We start from the raw sequence: 20,036 nt of genomic DNA, 5'->3' as shown, positions 1-20,036 counted from the left end.
GACTTTTCGAGTTATTAAATAATAATATAGTTCTGGTTTGAAGCTTTAGTAGAAAACTCAAAAATCTAAAAAAAAAAAATATTTCTTTCGAGTAAAAATTCAAGACTAACCAACCAAATAAAAAATTAAAACGGACTCCTTTTAAAACGGCTGGCAACGCACCTGTGACTTCTTTGGTGTTGCGGGTGTCCATGAGCAGTGCTGATCGCTATCAGGTGACACGTCTGCTCGTTTGCCACCTATTCCATAAAAAACAAAAAAGACCGTTCGATACAAATTGCATAAAATAAGTTGACTGAATAAGTGACTTGACTGCACGATTGGTGCGGTGGCTGGGCAACTGGCTGCCGCGCAACGGGTAGCGGGTTCGATTCCCGTACGGAGCAACTCTTTGTGTGATCCACAAATTGTTGTTTCGGGTCTGGCTGTCACGTGTATGTGAACTTGTATGTTTGTAAACGCACCCACAACACAGGAGAAAATCCTAGTGTGGGGCAACGTTTTTTTAAGGAAAAAAAAAGTATAGAAAATAGCATAACCAATTTTCTAGAAGCAGTTTTATAAATATAATAAATAAATACGACGTCAAAAGCAATTTTTACTTCTGACTCTTTCAGAGCTGAAAATATCGAGTTGTTCAGGAAATTCCGACCTCAATACGAGGTCTCGATAAATCTCAAAATCGGAAATATTTCTAGCAAATAAATTATATGAAGTTTGTTACTGCAAGGCAACTAATGTGAACCTTATTCATCAAATCTTATGAAAGAGAAATCAACTTTATTTTGTTAGTTCTTAACGTTGATTTTTCAGTGCAAAAAGTGGGAAATAAGAATGAAATTGAAATAATATCTTGACAATATGTTTCGGACACTTTTCCATCAGAGATGTGCTATGTAGCTATGGTACGAAGATGTAATAGTTAAGCTGTGAAACTATTTGACCGTTTCCACTAATACTAAGCTATGTAGCTTTGCGACGAAGTTGCGCAGCTCGAGCATGCGATGTATCGTATAGTAGGGAAGCCATCCATAGCACACATCTTGCCATATAAAATATCATACCTTAGCTGAGTCCGTTTCCACCAGTGCACCAAATAAATAAATAAAAGCACCATTGAGATTGCAAAATTGGTAATATAAATGTATAAATTTGAGAAAATATTTTAATCAATGGTAATAAAATCAAAACGATATTTTTCTAGTTGATTGAACTGTGTTTATTAAAACAATATTTAAACTATTGCCTCGGCATGGTAATTGCAAAATACTTCAACACTGATTAGAAATTTTGCGGGTGGAGATGCTTAAAATCACACCTAGTTTTACACCTATGTGTGATTCGCACGCTCTATTAGTTTATCTGCTCATGATGAAGAGTCTTTTCAACTTTTCTCCATTACTTTAAGTGAGTAAACCGTGATTTTTAGTTAAAGAAATAATCATGCTCAATAGTGAATTGAAGTCAATTTAAAAACAAACAATCTTCATAAAAGAACCAAATTTAAAAAACAAAGAAAGAAAAAGATAAAAATTCAAATAGAAAGAATCTTAGAATATTCCTTTTTTCCAAATATATTTGGCGTTTGCGCGTCATTCTGCAAATTGACTGTCATTCTCGAAAATGAGAGGCAATTTGCTAGCGAATTTATTTTAAAAAAAAACATAGTTTAGCTATTTGCACATGACTTGAGATTTTGCAATTTAAGTTTTGAATTAGACTCGATATATTTCTAGACACTGAGAATACACACCTACGATTTTCTTTTATTTTTATTTAAGTTTATAATCCTTGAATTTAACAGCATTTACTTTAGAAAAAAAGCTGTACGTACAGTAAAATTGAAGGATTATAAACTTTTATAAGTACCGTATATCAATTATTTTCCTTCCTCAAAAAAAAGAGAATCTAATAAAGGTCGCATAAAAAAACCGCATCAAAATCCGTTGCGTATTTTTAAAGATTTAAGCATATAAAGGGACAGAGAAAGCGACATTGTTTTATACTATGTAGTGATAGGGATGTGTAAGTTTGGTTGTTTGGATGTTTGCACGCCAACCACGCTGAAAATAATGAACAGATGTCGATTAAATTTGGTATACAGACAGGGTATGAGCCGATGGGTAATCGGACACTCTTTATCTTACGGTAACAACAGCGAAGCCGGTAGTATAATCTAAACGTCCGAAGGATTAGAGATTTGATTTTTTTGTTCGAATTGTCGCAACTCATTATCAACACCTTGACCGCCATATCAGTCAATAATGACCGACGCTTAGCGAAGGATCTGCCTTCAACAGTTTTCTTTCGGTTTGTGGTGATACGTGACAAGTGACAGATGACAGAAGTCGCATATAGACTATCGACGAACACATCAACGAATAGCGTCAAAAATATCCTGCGTCGCACATATGAAGTTTAGGTACATGCGAATAAACATGGATAGCAAATCCCAACAAACCACAGTTGGGCAGAAAGATCGCCAGGCATGATCCTTGCCTGGTCGGATAATCCTTCTTTTCTTAGGGAACTTTACTCTCTGTTCAATAAAATTTAATGCTTTATATCAAATTTAATTTTTCATATAACATAAATCAACAGCATTTGTCTCAAACTATGGCATAAAATATAGCATCTCAGATACTATTTCCACTAGACTTTCAGGATATCAGTTACAAAGTGCCAGGTCCTAACCACCGGGCGACCGTATTAATTACAGCGCCTAATTGTTTTACTTCTTCATCACGACTTGAAAATGGCCTGAAGTATAGGCGAAAGCGTATTTAAACAGCAGCTCATGTAGTGTAGATGTCCAGTCAACAAGGATGTAGCGAGGTTGACTGTCCAGGCGACACACGTACTTAGGTATCGTCATGAGCTAATGTTCACATCTAAACAGCAGCTCATGTAGTGTAGATGTCCAGTCAACAAGGATGTAGCGAGGTTGACTGTTCAGGTACATTTTGGTCCAATCGCAATGATCTTCTAACTTATACCAAACGAAAATTAAAGGTCTCTCATGAATCCCCTTTTATTTTAATGAACTTTGGGTCTGGGCAGTATTGGAGCTACCTGAGTTTATTACCTGAACTATATCCTGATTTCTGACATTTATTTATATGGTTTCTTATAGTCATTGTAATAAGGGTTATATTTCTGATGAAGTTTTCGAGCTCCTTGGTAATATATGTATGAGTGAGCAAGCTAACTAGCTTTATATTAGGCTGTGCTTGCTTAAGTCGACTAAGTATTATGATAGCCAAGTGAGGTGTTATGAAGAGATATTTATATATTTTTTATGAAAGGGGTTTATATTCAGAATACTGCCCAATGTTGAACTATGTTTAACACCCAATCCATGAGACATGTCTTTTAAGGCTTTTCAGTTTCGAAATTATTCTAATTAGCCTATGAAAAAGTCATGTTGTGGCACGAACGAGCTAGCTCGACCGGAGTGATACCCCGGCCTAAGAGAAAACCGACGTAAAATAACGCTTGCATTATGTGAGTGAGGTTACCGGACACCAAATTACCCCCTTTTCAATCCCCGATTTCCCATTTGAGAGTTGTTGAAATTCCTAACCCCTAAAAGACCAGCAACGCACTTGTAACGCCTCTGGTGTTTCGGGTGTTCATGGGCGACGTCGATTGCTTACCATCACGTGCTCCGTCTATTCGTTTACCGGCTTATACAAGACTTAAAAAAAAGACAAACGTCAAGCCAGCATTTTATTTATGAGTACCCATAAGCCTAGGCCTAATGCCATGCATTTGTGCACTTTATCATCGGTTTTTCTTAAGCCCAGAATTGTTGATATTGAATTTTATACTGCAAAGTATATAAGACTTAATCATACTTTGTATATAATAGAAATGAATTTACACCAATCACAATTCTATTAAGAAAATTTTTCTATTAATACGCAATAACAATTTCATTGAGATTATTTTTGTAATTAACTTTTATTACGGTAATAAGCAGATTTTCCTTTTGTATCCATAATTAAAATCAATTACCGTTTGAAAGTCTTTGTCAATGAATTCCATTCGAAGTTATTCAATAAGTAAAATTAATTGGCAAATAATTGGAAACGGTGCTTAATTAGTTTTTCTTGGAAAATGCCGTTTATTTATTTATTTATTTATCAGGCTGTTTGTTACATCGATTTGCTTAGAGAAATAAGGACCATACTACATTGTGTCAATACACACACAGAATATGAAGAACTCAGTACCGACTCTTTGAGACAAATTTAAATTTCAGACCATTTGATATTTCGAACACATTTTTTTTAAGTAAGTAAGTAAGTAAGTGATGATGCGGCCTACGATGGAGCACGTCTGCCCATAACCAACCTATTCACTCGGGCTTTGAAGACACCCAGGTTATACATATCTGGAAACACAGACTCCGGCAAAGAATTCTTTAGCAGTTCGCACAAGGAAAGTTTCGGTAATTGGAAATATTTTAATAGTCCCTCCAGTTTCAATTTTACGTGAATCGACTATTATACGTTTTATAGCAAATGAACTATAACATATTTTTTATACCCAGCTCTTCAGGGAACAATATAAGTACCTACCTGCTAAATACATTATTAATGTAAACTAAACTTAGTTAATTTGACTTTACCATCTTAGACCTGAAAAACCCATTTCAGCTTTCAGTCTCAAGGTAGCTATAAAAAATAATAGCCAACCATTCCCTTAGCAAAAATTTTTCTTGAAACTCAACTGAAAAAAAAAGTAAAATAACTAAGTTTCAGGTTTCAAAATTCAACGTCATTACACCTGGGCCCATTTTAATTATTATTTTTGGCCTTTCAGCAAAGCCTTTTTAATTTTCAGGGCCTTTTTTTGGGCTGAAGTTTATTTTTGTTTTCATTGCATAGAATGTTTAAGAGCATGAGTAATGTTAAAACCAGTTTGTTTTTTTTATAGTATAAGCCGGTACATGAGCAGACGGGATTACCTGGTGGTAAGCAATAGCCGCCGCGGAACGCTACGCGCCGCACGCACGGGTCTGGTTCTGTTCGGGCGGTGAGCTACCCTTGCTCGCCGTCCGCAGGCCCGCAATTACGGTGGCCGGAGATCATCCCGCGATCCCCGACGCCCGGTGTGTCTCTCGCGACGACTAGGGCGTGAGGAGGTTTGTTCTCTCAAGCGCCCCGCCTCCTCTTTAGCTTACATGACTGCTTCGCAGAAAGAGGAGACTGCATCCCAGTCCCTCTCGGTCCGCAGCATGGCATGAACCAGTGCCAGGCGCGAGAGGTCGCCGTCGCCGACCACATCCCTGAGGACTTGGCGGTGCTCAGCCCACGCAGGGCACACCGCCACCGTATGTTCTACCGTGTCCTCCGGGCGGTCCTCGTTGCGCTAACCATGGATTTTATACCTACCTAAGACAATTAATTACTATTGACAATCGCCGCGCCGTGTGTCACGGAATGCTGCTCATGAATATCAGCCTCTAGCATGGCTTGAAACTAGTCGAGTTCCTCGTCAAACAGTTACGTGAGTAAGCCGATAACATAATTATTTATTAATTTGGTATGTCTCACGAAAACTGTCACATATTCACTCAATTTAAAACAAACTAGATAAAAAAGAGAAAGAAAAAAATATACTGTCACGTATAGTATACCTTAGTATTCATTCTGCGTATTGTTTAGACTTCTCACGTTTATATCTAGGTTAAACAAAAAGTCTAGATTTTCGTGTATAAATCTAGATATTTGTGACGGCCTAAAGATACATTTTATGCTAAAGTACTTCTTTTTATTCCATCTTCATACTTTTGCTCTTTGCGTCAAAGGTTTTATGCGATACGAAAAGTTGTTTTTGCTGTAGTAAATTGGGCTTTATTATGTGAGTGATAAGGTGGTGGATTTAGTTGGACTGTTGTGATAAGTAGATATGGAGGTAAGATGTATACAATCTGTTATTTCTTTAGTAAATTTCATCTTAGAGATGCTTGGTACAATAACTTTCCATGGGTTTAGGCGTTTTTGCCATATCTATTACTGGAAGCAAGTATAACAGCTCACACATAGGACCCACTTAGTTTTAAGTCAAATTTCCGTGGTGCTTGGCGACTGGGCTTCTCCCAGTTGTGCAGTCTCTTTTGTTGCTTTAGGCTTCATTCTGTCACTTTGTTTCCTGCATTAAATTCACCGAGGGAAGTGGAAACAATCGTTTTTTTTTCTTCTCCTCTATTAATATATTTTGATTTATTTCGTTGCGAAAACCACAGCCTGGGACGCGCCGGACTTCAGTGTTTCGGTGTTTTTATTCCCAATCTTCTCAATCTCCGATTCCCCAACAACCCTTAAATTCCTAACCCCCAAAAGGCAACGCAATTTTATCGCTTCTGGTGTTCTAGTGTTCATCAGGTGTTCCGTCTGCTCGTTTACCAGCTTATTCCATGAATCAAGTGACCTCCACAGGTGCCGTCCTATCTCAGAAAATACTTATATTTCTCAGTTATTATTTTGTTTTGGCACCGTGTAGTGTATTAAACATGACGATGAGATTACTGGGACGTAAAACTGTCTATTACTCAAATAATTTCTGATAGCCTGGCGTGTTGCCAGAGTCAACAAGTTTGCCAGAATATTCTCATAAAAAACGATCTTCTCTTATTGTGCATAAACAGATTACGTATATATTTCTGTTCGAGTTATCGACGGATCAAGTTATAATACTTTCAGGATTTTTGTTGATATCGAAGTGTTCAGTTGTAGAATCATAATTTGGATTAATTTCCATATTTATTTAAAATTCTCTAAATTTACATTTTTAAATACTACAACATACAAAATAAAATAATATTTAAAAATATAAAAATAGATTAATTAATGGATTGACTCACGAAGCACGAGGTGAGAGGGAGTGTCAGACACTTACTGACTAAAAACCACCCCGTTCCTGCTTTTCGAGCCGGAGCCCGGTAAACCCGCTAGGTAGTCCGCAGCTCCAAAGACCTACAGACCTCTTTCTCCGCAATGCCACTAGTGACGACTCAACCAATGAAACGGTCTTCTATAAAACAATTAGATGCAACTACATACATAACTTCATGCCTGTCTCCCATGGGGGTAGGCAGAGACAATGCATCGCCAATTCATCATCATCATCATCAGCCGAGAGACGTCCACTGCTGAACAAAGGCCTCCCCTAGTCCTCCACGTAGAACGACAAACCGCCACCCATAAAATTTGCATCGCCCTAATTTGCTACACGCTTAAATTAGATGCAACTATCAATTTTATTAATTTTCTACCACTAAGTCCCAAGAGATACCATGCAGTTTAATACATTCCATGAACAAAAGCCTTACTCAAATTGGAACAAGTGAACCAGCCTTCTAGTGAACACTACAAAATGTGCTCCAGGGAACAAAATGTCTCAATTTTCCAAACGCTTTACTGCAGGAGACATAAATTTGAGAACTTTGAAACAAAAGCCTCTGTGTTGGTTTATTAGTTGCATGGGCGAACGGCTGAATAATGGAAGTTTATACAAAATCTTTAGGGTGATTCTTCACTAGAGATATGTTATGTACTATGCTGCGAGGATATTAGCTTAGCTGTGAAACTATGTAACCGTTAGACAGCTATGTAGCTGTATGAGGTTGATTTGCAGCTCTAGTATGTGATGTGTCGATAGCAGGGAAGCCATCTATAGCACACATTCTTAGCACGCATCCATGGCACGCACTCATAGCACGCATCTTTCTATATAAAATCTATATAATCTTTCTATATATAAAAAACATAGCTTACCTTAGTCCGTTTTCACCAGTGCTAAGCTATGTGTGCCAAGCCATACACATCCACAGCAACAAAGCATTACACATCTCTGGTGGAAAAACACCCAAAAGATCTTGCATAAACCTGTTCTTTCCATTCTTTAGCAGTTCGCCCATGCAACTGATAAACCCTTACAGCCTTAGTCGCGGGTATATAGCACCCGAAGGAAGAGTAGGGCTGATGATTAATGTCTTATACTCTAATGACACTTTAATTTGAATTGCAATTTTTGCCTTACCCCTTAATTACATCTTAAACCACCAAACTTAAAGACCATTGAACGATAAAACAATCATTTTATTCGAAAATAAAATCTAAGTTGTTAGCAACAGGATTCAAACTTCGACACGCTACATGGGTATCAAACGACAGTTCTTAGTTTGACAAAGGAAAAGTTTTGGGGACGATCTACGTGATTTATTTTCTGAGTAAACTGCCTGCTTTTTAGGTGTTTATTATTCTTTTGTGATATTACATTACGTTCCTCTTTAAACGGGGTTAGCAGGGGTGCAACGCAGTGTAGATATTGAGTATAAGGTTGGCCCTGTCTGAAAAACAGAACAGCGTTTATGTAATCTACAAATAGTTATTTCAGATTTGAATATGATTATACTCAATCACGGCGTAGCAATGCGGCCAGTCTTCTGGGAACTTTTACTAGTGACAGCAACTATGGACGACTAATTTGATGCCATTTTTTTTTTAATTTTAATTTTAAGTTAGTTTTTTTTCCATTATAGGTATTTTTAAATTGTAAATAATGTGTAATCATAGAAATAGATTGGAGATCATCGCGACACAGAAGAATATCTTTTTTAGGTATCCATTTTTTTATGTTATCTTTTTACTATATATGTGTACAATATGTCGCGACGAGAATATCAGTTTTGATTAGGAATTAGAATCAATGCTCGATTTCGTGTCGGACGGCCTCTGCACCATGTCCATGACACATCATATCAGTAACCGTGGCAACACAACGGAATCAACTAAACCTCTTGCAACGATCTAACCAAAAGTTATGACGTTGTCATCCTTACTTACAACGGCAGCCGAAATCCAACACATGGCATTGTTGCGTGGCACAATAGCAATCCTCCCCGCATAATATTTATGCTGCAAATCCCATTAAACCATCATCAATTGCCATTGTCTGCCATACTAAATGACAACCAGCCTAAGTCTTTTGTAACAGTATCTAAGATGATACTAATAAAAAAAAAAGAAACCTCTCTACTAGCGTAGCCTCTTATTCCAACAAAAATGACAGGTATAAGATCAGACTATTCATAAAAAATTTAATACTTAGCACGCATTAAACACGAGTCTGTATCATTAAAAGCCATTCCTACTTATAGTCTAGTGGTAAAATAGCAGGAAAAACAGAAATAGGTCACTTTCCACTTAAGGGACTCCACATAAACTACAACGTAAGAAAATCAAGGACAAAAAAGTGCACATTAATAAAGGCGCTCGCTGTAGGACAAACATTTATAACAGAAAAAGCGCTATTTCTTATAAACGGTCACAAATAAGTCTCTTGTCTACTCTTTAAAATAACTCAGACGCAATATCTATTCAACATTTTCTTTTTACTTTAAACAAAATGCAAATTTTGTGTCATTTTCAAAGTTGAAACTAACTCGGTACTTATCTTTTTGTTGTCCGGCTTTATTACTGTATTTTTGCACAGTAACAAAGGCGGACACTAAAAAATGTTACTATTCTACAAAATAGTTTCCTTTTGACGTTTTTGTTCGTTTTGTATGAATACGAAAATATGGTAATCTGTTGAGGTCTATTTATTTTTGATGATTTTCTTCGGTGGCCAAGATATTGGTGAGTTTAACTAAGCTGTACAGTTGATTTTTTTTTTAATTATTTAAAATACTTTCTTGTTCGAGTGGTCTTAAGTATAACTGCCGTATAAAGAAGTCTTGGTATTAGGAATAAGGTTGTAGGCTCAAACCCTCGGCGCGTTGGGTTCCGCGCGTATTTCAAAGAGCCATCAGACCACAGTTGGGGTTCAGTAGGGCGAGCATCAGCCCTACTGAGCACTCGGAGCTGCGTACTATCTAGTTAGTCACTAGGCGTCCAGCTCGAAGAACAGAAGTAGTATCGGTGGAACCCGTCACATAGTTTCACAGCTCAGCTATAGCATAGCTACATAGCACATCTCTGGTGGAAAATCACCCTATTTCTTCCAGTCTTAAAGATCTAACGATTACAGTAATAAGCAGCATAAAGTTTTAACTTGCCAACTTGAAAAGTTTCAAAAGGTTATGAAGTAAAGTGTCAGTCATTTGTCAGAACCATTTCAAGTTTAAAGTTTATCTCAGAAAGAATAGGGTCTATATTTCAGTATTACATAACGCTTTTGAATTTACGAAGGGGTAGGCAGAAGTGTACATATAATTGACTGCACGGTTGTGGCTGGGCAACTGACTGCCAAGTAGCGGGTTCGATTCCAGCACGAAGCAACTCTTTGTGTGATCCACAAATTGTTGTTTCGGGTCTGAGGATTATGTGTATGTGAACTTGTATGTTTGTAAACGCACCCACGACCAAATAGAAACTCCCAGAGCCGCTTTTCAAAAATCTAGGTAGCACAAAGCATAGTACGTAATCCGATTCTCAAAAACAGATTTATTCAATCAAAAATTCAGGTAGTCAGTTGATGAAAATCGTCCAGGCGTATCAGAATGGTTTCAGACACAAACGAAAAAATTCAATTCACAACCGCTACCAGCTTTGAAATAGAGAATACAGGAATGCCTCCTGAAAATACTGTAAAACCTGAATTCTGTATGGCACTGCAACGTACGAGTATACTGAAAGTTGATTAAAAAGCATTACCAGTGTAGGTTGCTTGTAAAATTCTGAAGTTGATATTGAGTTGGATTTTGCAGTGGAGTTAAATACTTTTTTATGGAATAGCCTCCTATTCCATAAAAAAGTATTTAATCCAGTCCAATTCCTAGTCGTGCAGTAAACCCACATTTAAGTGAGGGACTGGAGTGATACCACGGCCTCACAGAAGACCGACGTGATACAACGCTTGCGTTGTGTGTCGTTGTGTGAGTGACGTTTCAGAAGGCCCAATTACCTCCCTTTCCAATCTTTCTAATCCCCGATTCCCCAACAATCCTTAAATTCCTAACCACTAAAACACCGGCAACGCACTTATAACACCTCTGGGGTTTCGGGTGTCCATAGACGGTGGCGATTGCTTACCATCAGGCGATCCGTCTGCTTGCTTACCGGTTTAAAAAAAAATAAACCTTACTATCACAGCACGCCTATTTTCCATTGGGGTCTGCAGGAAGAATGGAACCTAATGACACGATTCTACCACACCTCTTCGCTCCTTTATAAGTTTTGAAATATTTTTGCTGTAGTTTAAGCACTTGCTCAACACCGTTGCAGAAATATGAATGACCTACATTTAGTATCAAGCAAATTAACACTCTAAAGTGCCCACCACAAGGTCCAAATCCCTTAAAAGGTTTAAGTCATTTATAATAATATACGCAGGAAGTGCTTGACACAGACTGGTTTTTATTCATCTACCACAGATAACATATTACAAGGAAATACTGAGTGGCCTGTATTTATTAATTTCAATGCATACAATATTATAGTAATTATAACACCACCACTCATTGAAATAAACAAATAATCTAAGTATACAAACCTAAGTCTAGCAAAAATTTATAATGTTTAACACTAGGCAAACTTTTTGTAAGGATGTCAGCTGGCATACATGTAGTAGGCAAATATACAATTTTTACTAAATTATTTGCAACAGCTTCTCTTATGAAATGGAAACGAACATCAATATGTTTGCTCCTTTTATAAAACATACAATTTTCAGCTAGCTTTTTTGCACTCTGATTGTCGTTATACAAAACAATAGGGCCTACTTCTTTTCCAGTTAGAAATAACATTACATTTTTAAGAAATATTGCTTCTTTACTAGCTTCACAGACACCCATATACTCAGCCTCAGTGCTGGATAATGCTACTGTCTGTTGCTTTCTACATTCATGCGATATTACAGCTCCTGAAAGCTTGAAGCAAAAGCCAGTATAAGACCGTCTGTCTACTGCATTAGAAGCCCAATCAGCATCCACATAGCCAACAATATCCAAATCATCCTTAGTATAAGTTAAACAATAAGACTTTGTAGTTTTTAAATATTTTAACACTCTCTTGGCATGCTGCCAATGAACTTTATTAAAACAATTATTAAATTGGCTCAAGAAACTAATGCTGAATGAAATATCAGGTCTGGTAAGTATAGACAAGTACATGAGGCTACCAATTAATTGCTGGTATGGATATTTCTCATTACAGCTTTCACTTTTATCTAATTTCAAATTAATTTCCATAGGAGTAGTGACTGTTTCATTACAATTTTCTAGACCAAATTTAATTAATAAACTATTAATAAATTCTTCTTGATCTAACCTCAATTTGTTATTACAAAACTCCACTCTCATTCCTAAGTATTTTCTTACTTGACCTAAATCTTTCAGTTTAAATCTAGTACATAGCTCACATTTAAAATTACCCACTTCTATAGCACAAGTTGAAAAAACAAAAAAGTCATCTACAAACAATGCTATATAAGTTTTCTTAGTTTCACTTACAAACAGGCAAGGTTCATGTTGTGATTTTTTATAATTTAATTTCTGTAAACATTCATCCACCTTCATGTACCAGGCTCGAGCAGATTGTTTTAGCCCATATATAGCCCTTTTCAGCTTTAAAAATTTACCCTTAAGAGACAGGTTTGGAGGCGGCTGCATGTATACAGTTTCTTCCAAATTACCATTTAGAAATGCAGTTGTAACATCATAATGGGTAACTTTCATATCTAATTTTACACTTAAGGCAAATAATAACTTTAAAACAGAATACCTTAGCACTGGAGAGAAGGTTTCTTTAAAGTCTATACCTTCTTTCTGTGTGAATCCCTTCGCTACCAACCGCGCTCGGTATCGCACTTTATTGTCACTATCAAGTTTTTTCTTGTATACCCATTTACACTTCACTATGGTACAATTATCTGGTTTTTCCACTATTTCCCACGCATCACACTCACTGAATGACCGCATCTCGTCCTTCATAGCACTACACCACTCTTTTTGTTCTGGACCACTCATAACATCCGCATATGTCAGATTTTCTTCACCTACACACATAAAACCAAATCTTTCTGGAGCTCTTCTCTGTCTTTTTTCAGAAGTTATGTTCCGTACGTTTAGTTGGTTTGTATCGCTTAGTGTGTTGAAGAATTCATCAGCACTCGAAGAACTTCCTGTGTCATCTGGCACATAGGTCACGTCCAAAGTAGTATCACCTTCAGGTGATGTGCATGTCAGGTCTGATGAGTCTATGGTGGGTTCTGTTTCTTCAAAATTATCACTTTTTTCTTCTACTACAGCTTGAGTCATGTCGTTAGTACTCTGAGCATGTTCCATGATAATAACATCTCGACTGGTGATAATTTTATTACTCTTGGGATCGAAGAGCCTGTAACCCTTTACATTATTGTCATATCCCACTAGAATAAGTTTTTCAGCTTTCTTATCCCACTTTGCAGTTTTCATTTTGGGAACATGGGTCATTGCAGTGCTGCCAAAAACTCGAACGTGGCTGACATCTGGCTTTCTGCCTGTCCAGAGTTCATAAGGTGTTTTTGTCAATCCCGATGCTATGGTCCTGTTGCGCAGATACACAGCAGTGTTGACTGCTTCTGCCCAAAACTTCTTAGGCATATTAGCGTCAAATAACAAACACCGAGCTCTTTCCACTACTGTCCGGTTCATTCTTTCACACATCCCATTTTGTTCTGGTGTGTACGGGTTTGTTTTCTGATGTGCAATCCCTGCTTTTTGCAGAAAAGATTTCATTTCCAAAGAACAAAATTCACCCCCATTATCTGTTCTCAAAACTTTCAATTTCCTGCCAGTTTGTCTTTCAACAAATGCCTTAAACTCTTTAAAGTACTTGTAGACCTCACTCTTGGCTTTAAGGAAATATAGAAATGCCATCCGGCTAAAATCATCGACAAAGAGCAAAAAGTAGCGCGAAGATCCAATTGAAACTTGCTCCATCGGTCCACATACATCAGCATGAACCAGCTCAAGCACAGCTTCACTTCTGGTACCCTTGTGAGTGAATGGCAGCCTAGCCTGCTTGCCTTCACAACAAGTTATACACTTGGATTTATCAATCACTGCTCTGTCAGGATAACTAATACCTTCTACTACACCATTCTTCATAGTGTTAAGGTCTTGACTATTGATATGTCCCAATCTTCTATGCCACATCTCACTTGTTGCAACTGCCGCTGAGGCTACAAACAATGTAGGTGACTTGATACATAACCTATAAACGCCATTCACCAATTCGGCTTTACCAACCAGTGCATTCTGTCTATTGCGTATATAGCAAACATCTTCTTCAAAACTAACACTGTTTCCATTTTGAATAAGCTGACTCACTGAGAGTAAATTGGTAGTCAGGTTAGGTATGCACAACACATTTTTCACGGGAATATCAAATTCTGAGTCGTCAATCACTGTTGTTATTCTCGTATTTCCTGCGCACAACACGGGAATTGTTTCTCTGTTTGCGACAACTATATTCTTCACTTCGTGGCTGGGTATAACTTTTTCCAGGCAATTCTTGTCAACAACCATGTGTGAACTCGCTCCCGAGTCAATATACCAATCCGAAACTCGAAACTGATTTTGCGGATTCAAGAATATGGCACTAAATGCATTTTCTGTCTTTTCACGACTATTTTGTGGACATTTATTCATATAATGTCCTGGTTGTTTACAACGATAACACCGTACAGCTTTTGTTGTTGTTTTTTTAATTATAACAATTTAGGTATCGTCGTAAGCAATAAATTCAGACCGCAACGTCTTAGGTTCGTGCCTAATTAGAATGTCCAAACTTAACTATTATGTAATCTTAGGTTATGTCTAACTTACCACAGAGGGCGTTACTGGATTATACAGAGGGAATTTTGAGAGGATGAAAGGATTATACGAGTTGAGTGGGAGATCTAAGGAGAATCATAATTTATAAAGATCTGACTACCATATTAGATAATAATATGGTATGGATAGTAAAATAAAGTCCCTCGAGCATTCTGCGTAATGTAATAATGACAAATCCACATCAACATTATAATTATATTATTAGAAATGCTGATTTACCCTTTATAATGTACTATATATAACGTGTAATAAAATACCCATATACATCAAGAAGCACTGAAGAATACAGGTTGAATAGAACCTCAACACAAAGTTTCATTTTTATTTATAAATTTGATTTGATCGCCTAGTACCTGTATCTACCTAATTTTGATGTTCGGTTTCTGGAATTTTATGTATTGGGAAAATTCATAACTTCGTTCCATGAAAACATGAGTTTAAAAAACCCTTCCCGTATCGTTTGTTATGCTGTCTAGAAACCGTGCACTCGGTGTGTATGTATACCCCTTTTTTATTACACCGTGTATAACTTACTCATAGTAATAAAATTAAATACCAAAAATTTTATAATTACCACAACAATTACAAGAACCAATGACAATTTTTCAGGCGTTTTCAGTCTTGACAAATGTTAGTATATTAAGACCCACTTATCTACTGTGTTTTTGGTATTAGGGGTCGCTTGCACCCTCTGATTAATTTGCTCACGACCCCAAGTCACAGTGAAAGACGACTTAGGCGCACGCCAGTTTTTTCTTATATTTATTTAATGCTATTTGGTCAGTAGTGACGATTGCTACTGAAAGCGAATTCTTGTTAGAAAATCAAACAACAACTAAAATGTGCTATTACTATTTACTATTAAGTATGGGAAAGCTATACTTCGGCACTAATAGGCCGGCCGTACCGGAGTAAAATCGAAGTAAAAAAACCATCGCGTTGTGTTTCGCCGTATGAGTGAGATTGCCCAATAGGCTAGTTTCCTACTAGTCAAATTCAATACTTTTTTCGAAACGTCAAAAACGATATTTTCTATGAACTTTGTATGAAATAGTGCGTTATGACGTCATAAGTTTTTGACGTCAAATAGCAGACTTATTTCTAGAAATTTAGCTAGAAAAAATCGAAAATTAAATAGTTCATCAAATTAATGAATGAGAGTGTGATTATTTTTTTATATTTTGTTGTATTGAAAAGTTGTAATAATTTATTTTTGACCGAGGATACTACCCAATTACTCTTCTCCCAATTCCCCAACAATCCTCAAATTGCAAACCTGTGCAAAAGGCCGGCAAGGAACTTGTAACGCTCTAGTGTTTCGGGTGTCCATGGGCAGTGGCGATTGATTACGATCAGGTGAACCGTCTGCTCATACTGTATACTTTTATCTAGAGCAATGGAAAGAGAGTTTGGTAAAATGACGATTACGAATTGAACCTTTACCTTATTATGTTCATTTCAATAACAAAATCGCGTAAAAAATATGCGTAAACGTAATTTTTTTCAGTCTTTATTTCATTGTAGCAAAATAGTCAAAGTACACATAAACATCTTAATTAAAATCATAGACCTCCACAAATGTGAAATACCTGTACTAGGAACTATATCCTATATCACAGACGATAGGAGTAATAGAATAAAGAGGTAACAAAACAAACCAAGAAACGTTCACATTGATTATAATCAATAGTTAGAACACCAATAATTATTTCTACTATCAAACGCCGAAATAACATTTCAACACTCTTTGTCTGTCTACCGACACAAATAGCGATAGCTTGAACTACAACAATACGGCAAGTACTACGACAACCTCACGCTAACTTACGAGCAGTTATAAGCAGACAGGGTACAATTAAGCCTAGAGAGCGCCCCATGTTGCCGGCGTCGGCGACCTCTTACGTCCGGCGTTGGTTCAGGCCAAGGTGCGAAGTAAGGGGAACTGGGATGCTGTCTCCTCCTCCTCCTCCTCCTCCTTTTGTGAAGCAGCCATGTCATGAGGATGCAGGGTACGTCAGGGAACGAACCTCCTCACACCCCAGCCGTCGCGAGAGACACTCTGGATATCGGGGATCGCGCGACGATCTTCGGCCACCGTAAGTGCGGGTCTGCGGACGGCGAGCAAGGGTAGCTCGCTACCCAACTAGAATTAGACCCGTCATGTGTGTACGGCGCACGCTTTCAAAGAGCCAACTAACAACCACAGATGGGGCTCAGTAGGCCTGTTGCCTGATCCGGAGCTGCGGACAACCTAGCGAGTTTACCAGGATTCCGGCTTGAAAAACAGGCTCGTTTTTAGTCAGTAAGAGTCTGACATTGAGTGATTGGATGATTTTCTCCCCTTAAAATAAAACAAGTTGCCCCTAGATTATTTTTGGTGACACGGCCAGTTTATAGGCAGTTGGGTACACGCGTCTCGGGGCGCTGCTCTTTAATCTGGCGCCCTAGGCACTTGCCTAGTTTTCCTTCAGATTATTACGGCTCTGCTGGCAGTATTCTTGGCACTACGCCCGATACAGCGTCAAGAATTAATTGGCAACTTCAAGCAAATGTTCGACAAGTTTTGTTTCAAAGATACGTGTATACTTGTCTACGTGTTTTAATTAAATTCTAGTTTTGATGTCTTTGTTATTATTTATTGGTAAAATATTGTAGCTGTGGTTTCCATTTTGTGTCAAGGAGAGTATTGTGAGAGTATTTTGTTGGCAAACTGAATTTATGATAGAAATTTTAATTTAAAAATTATTCCGTATGATACTGTATTTTTTATTACAACTTTCGTGAGACATGCTAATTTAATTATTATGATTTTGGCTTAATTACGTAATAATTCACGTCGAGGAACTCGACTAGTTGCAAAACATGCATTTTTTTCTAAGGTAGCAAAATCGTCCTATGACTTCTACCGCCTTGAGCTAAGAGAGAGGAAGTGTCAAACTATTACTGACTAAAAACCACCGCATTCCTACTCCTGCTTTGCCTACTGCCTTTTAGCCGTAGCCCCGGCAAACCCACTAGGTAGTTCGCAGCTCCGGACAGAGGTTCGTGTTTATGAGCAGAATGATTATATCGTCTTCACCCTCATGACGTATGTCATCATTATCAACCTAAAAGTGATCACTGCTGAGCAAAAGCCTCTTCTCATACGGAGAAGGCTTTAGCACTATTCACCACAAAATGCTCTTTTTATGAATCGAGCAGACGTATCACCTGATGGTGCTGACACTTGAAACACCAAAGGCGTGACAAGTGTGTTGACCGCCTTTTGGGGGTTAGGAATTAAAAGATTGTTGCGGAATCGGGGATTGGGAAGATTGGATAGGGGGGTAATTATTGAGCCTCCGGTAACCTCACTCACATAATGCAAGCGTTGTTTCACCACGGTTTTCTGTGAGGCCGTGATAACTCCGGTCGAGCCGGCAGATTCGTGCCGAAGCATGGCTCTCCCACACTTATGACTAAAAACCACTCCGTCATGACTTATGACTTCATCATCAGCCTATAAGTATTCACTGCTGAGCGAAAGCCTCTTCTCATGCGGAGAAAGATTGAACATTAATCACCACGCTAGCTCACGATAAATTGGGCTTATAAATATGCTGACTCAATATCCTCACAATTTTAATTAAAGCAGTCTATCTCGAACTATTTCTCTTTAAGGTATTTTGTGGTGTACAGTGTACACAATATATATAAGTCTTACTTGTTGATAGCCTGGCTCTCTGCCAGCCCCATTAAGTTGAGGATGTTCTTATAGCAACACAATGAGACACTTAAATTGAGGCTTTATAGCTTGAAAGGTTTGACGGTTCTTCTAATTACTTCGGTACTAGATGAGGTCGTGAAGTGTCTTAGGAAACTTTGTGGGCCCGCTGGCTTTTTCTTGTGTCTGTCAGGATAGGGTAGATGACTTTTTTTTTATATTAAATTGGCCGACGTTTGGCCGCTATCTCGCCTGATGGTAAGTGATGATGCGGCCTACGATGGAGCACGTCTGCCCATAAGCAACCTATTCACTCGGGCTTTGAAGACACCTAGGTTATACCCATCAGGAAACACAGACTCCGGCAAGGAGTTCCACTCCCTAGCATTTCGCACAAGGAAGCTTGAAGCGAAGCGCTTCGTGCGTGTGGGTGGGATATCCACCATGAAACGGTGACGCCTCGTCGATTGTCTTGTGGTTCGATGATGGAAAGGACTAGGAGGACTAATTTTTATTTTAATATCCGTCTTGTAGATTATTTTAAAATATTAGACACATGTATTTTTTTATTTTCTTACAGAAACAAATACTTTCGAAGATATTATATCGTGTAACGTAACTTCTAGGTAAATTTTATATGTAGAAATAACGTATAACTAGAGTATCTTCAAAGCCCAAGTGAATAGGTGGCTTTTGAGCAGTGCTCCATCGTAGGCCGCATCATCACTTACCATCAGGTGGGATAGCGGAAAATCGTCGACCCATGAAATGTAAAAAAAGCCCACTCCTTGACTATCTAAGAGTTTATCGTAATCTTGGTGGTCGGGTTGGCGTCAGCTCATGGGAGTGGTATTCCATACTCTTGTCACCACGCAGCTATTATGACTAGAGAAATATACACAAAATATTAGAATTTACACATAAACAAATAAGTAACGCCACAATCAACATCAACCCATTACTACTATAGCATTTTTGTTGGCAATCATCCAATTACTTCTCCCGCCTTGGGAGAAAGCGAGAGGGAGTTTCAGACACTTACTGACTAAAAACCACCCCGTTCCTACTCCTGCTTTTCGAGCCGGAGCCCCGGTAAACCCGCTAGGTAGTCCGCAGCTCATAAATAACACCTTGACATCTTGATCACGTTGCACAAAAACATAATTTAAAATTAATTGAAAGGCAGTGTTAACGTTAATTATCATTTTCAGGACGAGTTTTCATTAGTTTCAGCCAATTTGCTATGAATTACGATCGTAGAGCTTTGCAAAATTAATTTAACTTTTTAAGGCCTCTGATTAGGTTTCTTTTCCACCAGAAATGTGCTATGCTACGATGTTGTGGGTAAGTTTGACTGCCACGAATCATATTTATTGGGGCACATAGCTTAGCACTGCTATAAACAGACTCAGGTAAGTTATGTTTTTTATATGAAACGATGCGTGCTATGGATGTGTGCTACAGATGCGTGCTATGGATGTGTGCTATATATGCGTGCTATGG

The 20,036-nt window shown here is 37.9% G+C and overlaps 1 protein-coding gene and 2 long non-coding RNA genes across 6 annotated transcripts in view; 1 reads left to right on the top strand and 2 right to left on the bottom strand.

Annotated features, from left to right (window-relative positions):
* LOC118280215 (synaptotagmin-7) overlaps positions 1-20,036 on the top strand; it is a 670,807-nt gene that overhangs the window by 371,832 nt on the left and 278,939 nt on the right. The window lies entirely within an intron of this gene.
* Positions 1-20,036, bottom strand: part of LOC126912022 (uncharacterized) — a 345,442-nt gene that overhangs the window by 52,650 nt on the left and 272,756 nt on the right. The window lies entirely within an intron of this gene.
* LOC126912028 (uncharacterized) overlaps positions 18,736-20,036 on the bottom strand; it is a 96,080-nt gene continuing 94,779 nt past the window's right edge. The window contains exon 2 of the long non-coding RNA XR_007706641.1: positions 18,736-18,864. This is a non-coding gene — a long non-coding RNA (uncharacterized LOC126912028). The remainder of the gene's footprint in view (positions 18,865-20,036) is intronic.

This window comes from Spodoptera frugiperda, chromosome 21, assembly GCF_023101765.2.
Source record: "Spodoptera frugiperda isolate SF20-4 chromosome 21, AGI-APGP_CSIRO_Sfru_2.0, whole genome shotgun sequence".
Taxonomy (NCBI): Eukaryota; Metazoa; Arthropoda; class Insecta; order Lepidoptera; family Noctuidae; genus Spodoptera; species Spodoptera frugiperda.
The sequence above is the reverse complement of the archived record's forward strand: the minus strand, read 5'-3'. Positions and strand labels throughout refer to the sequence as shown.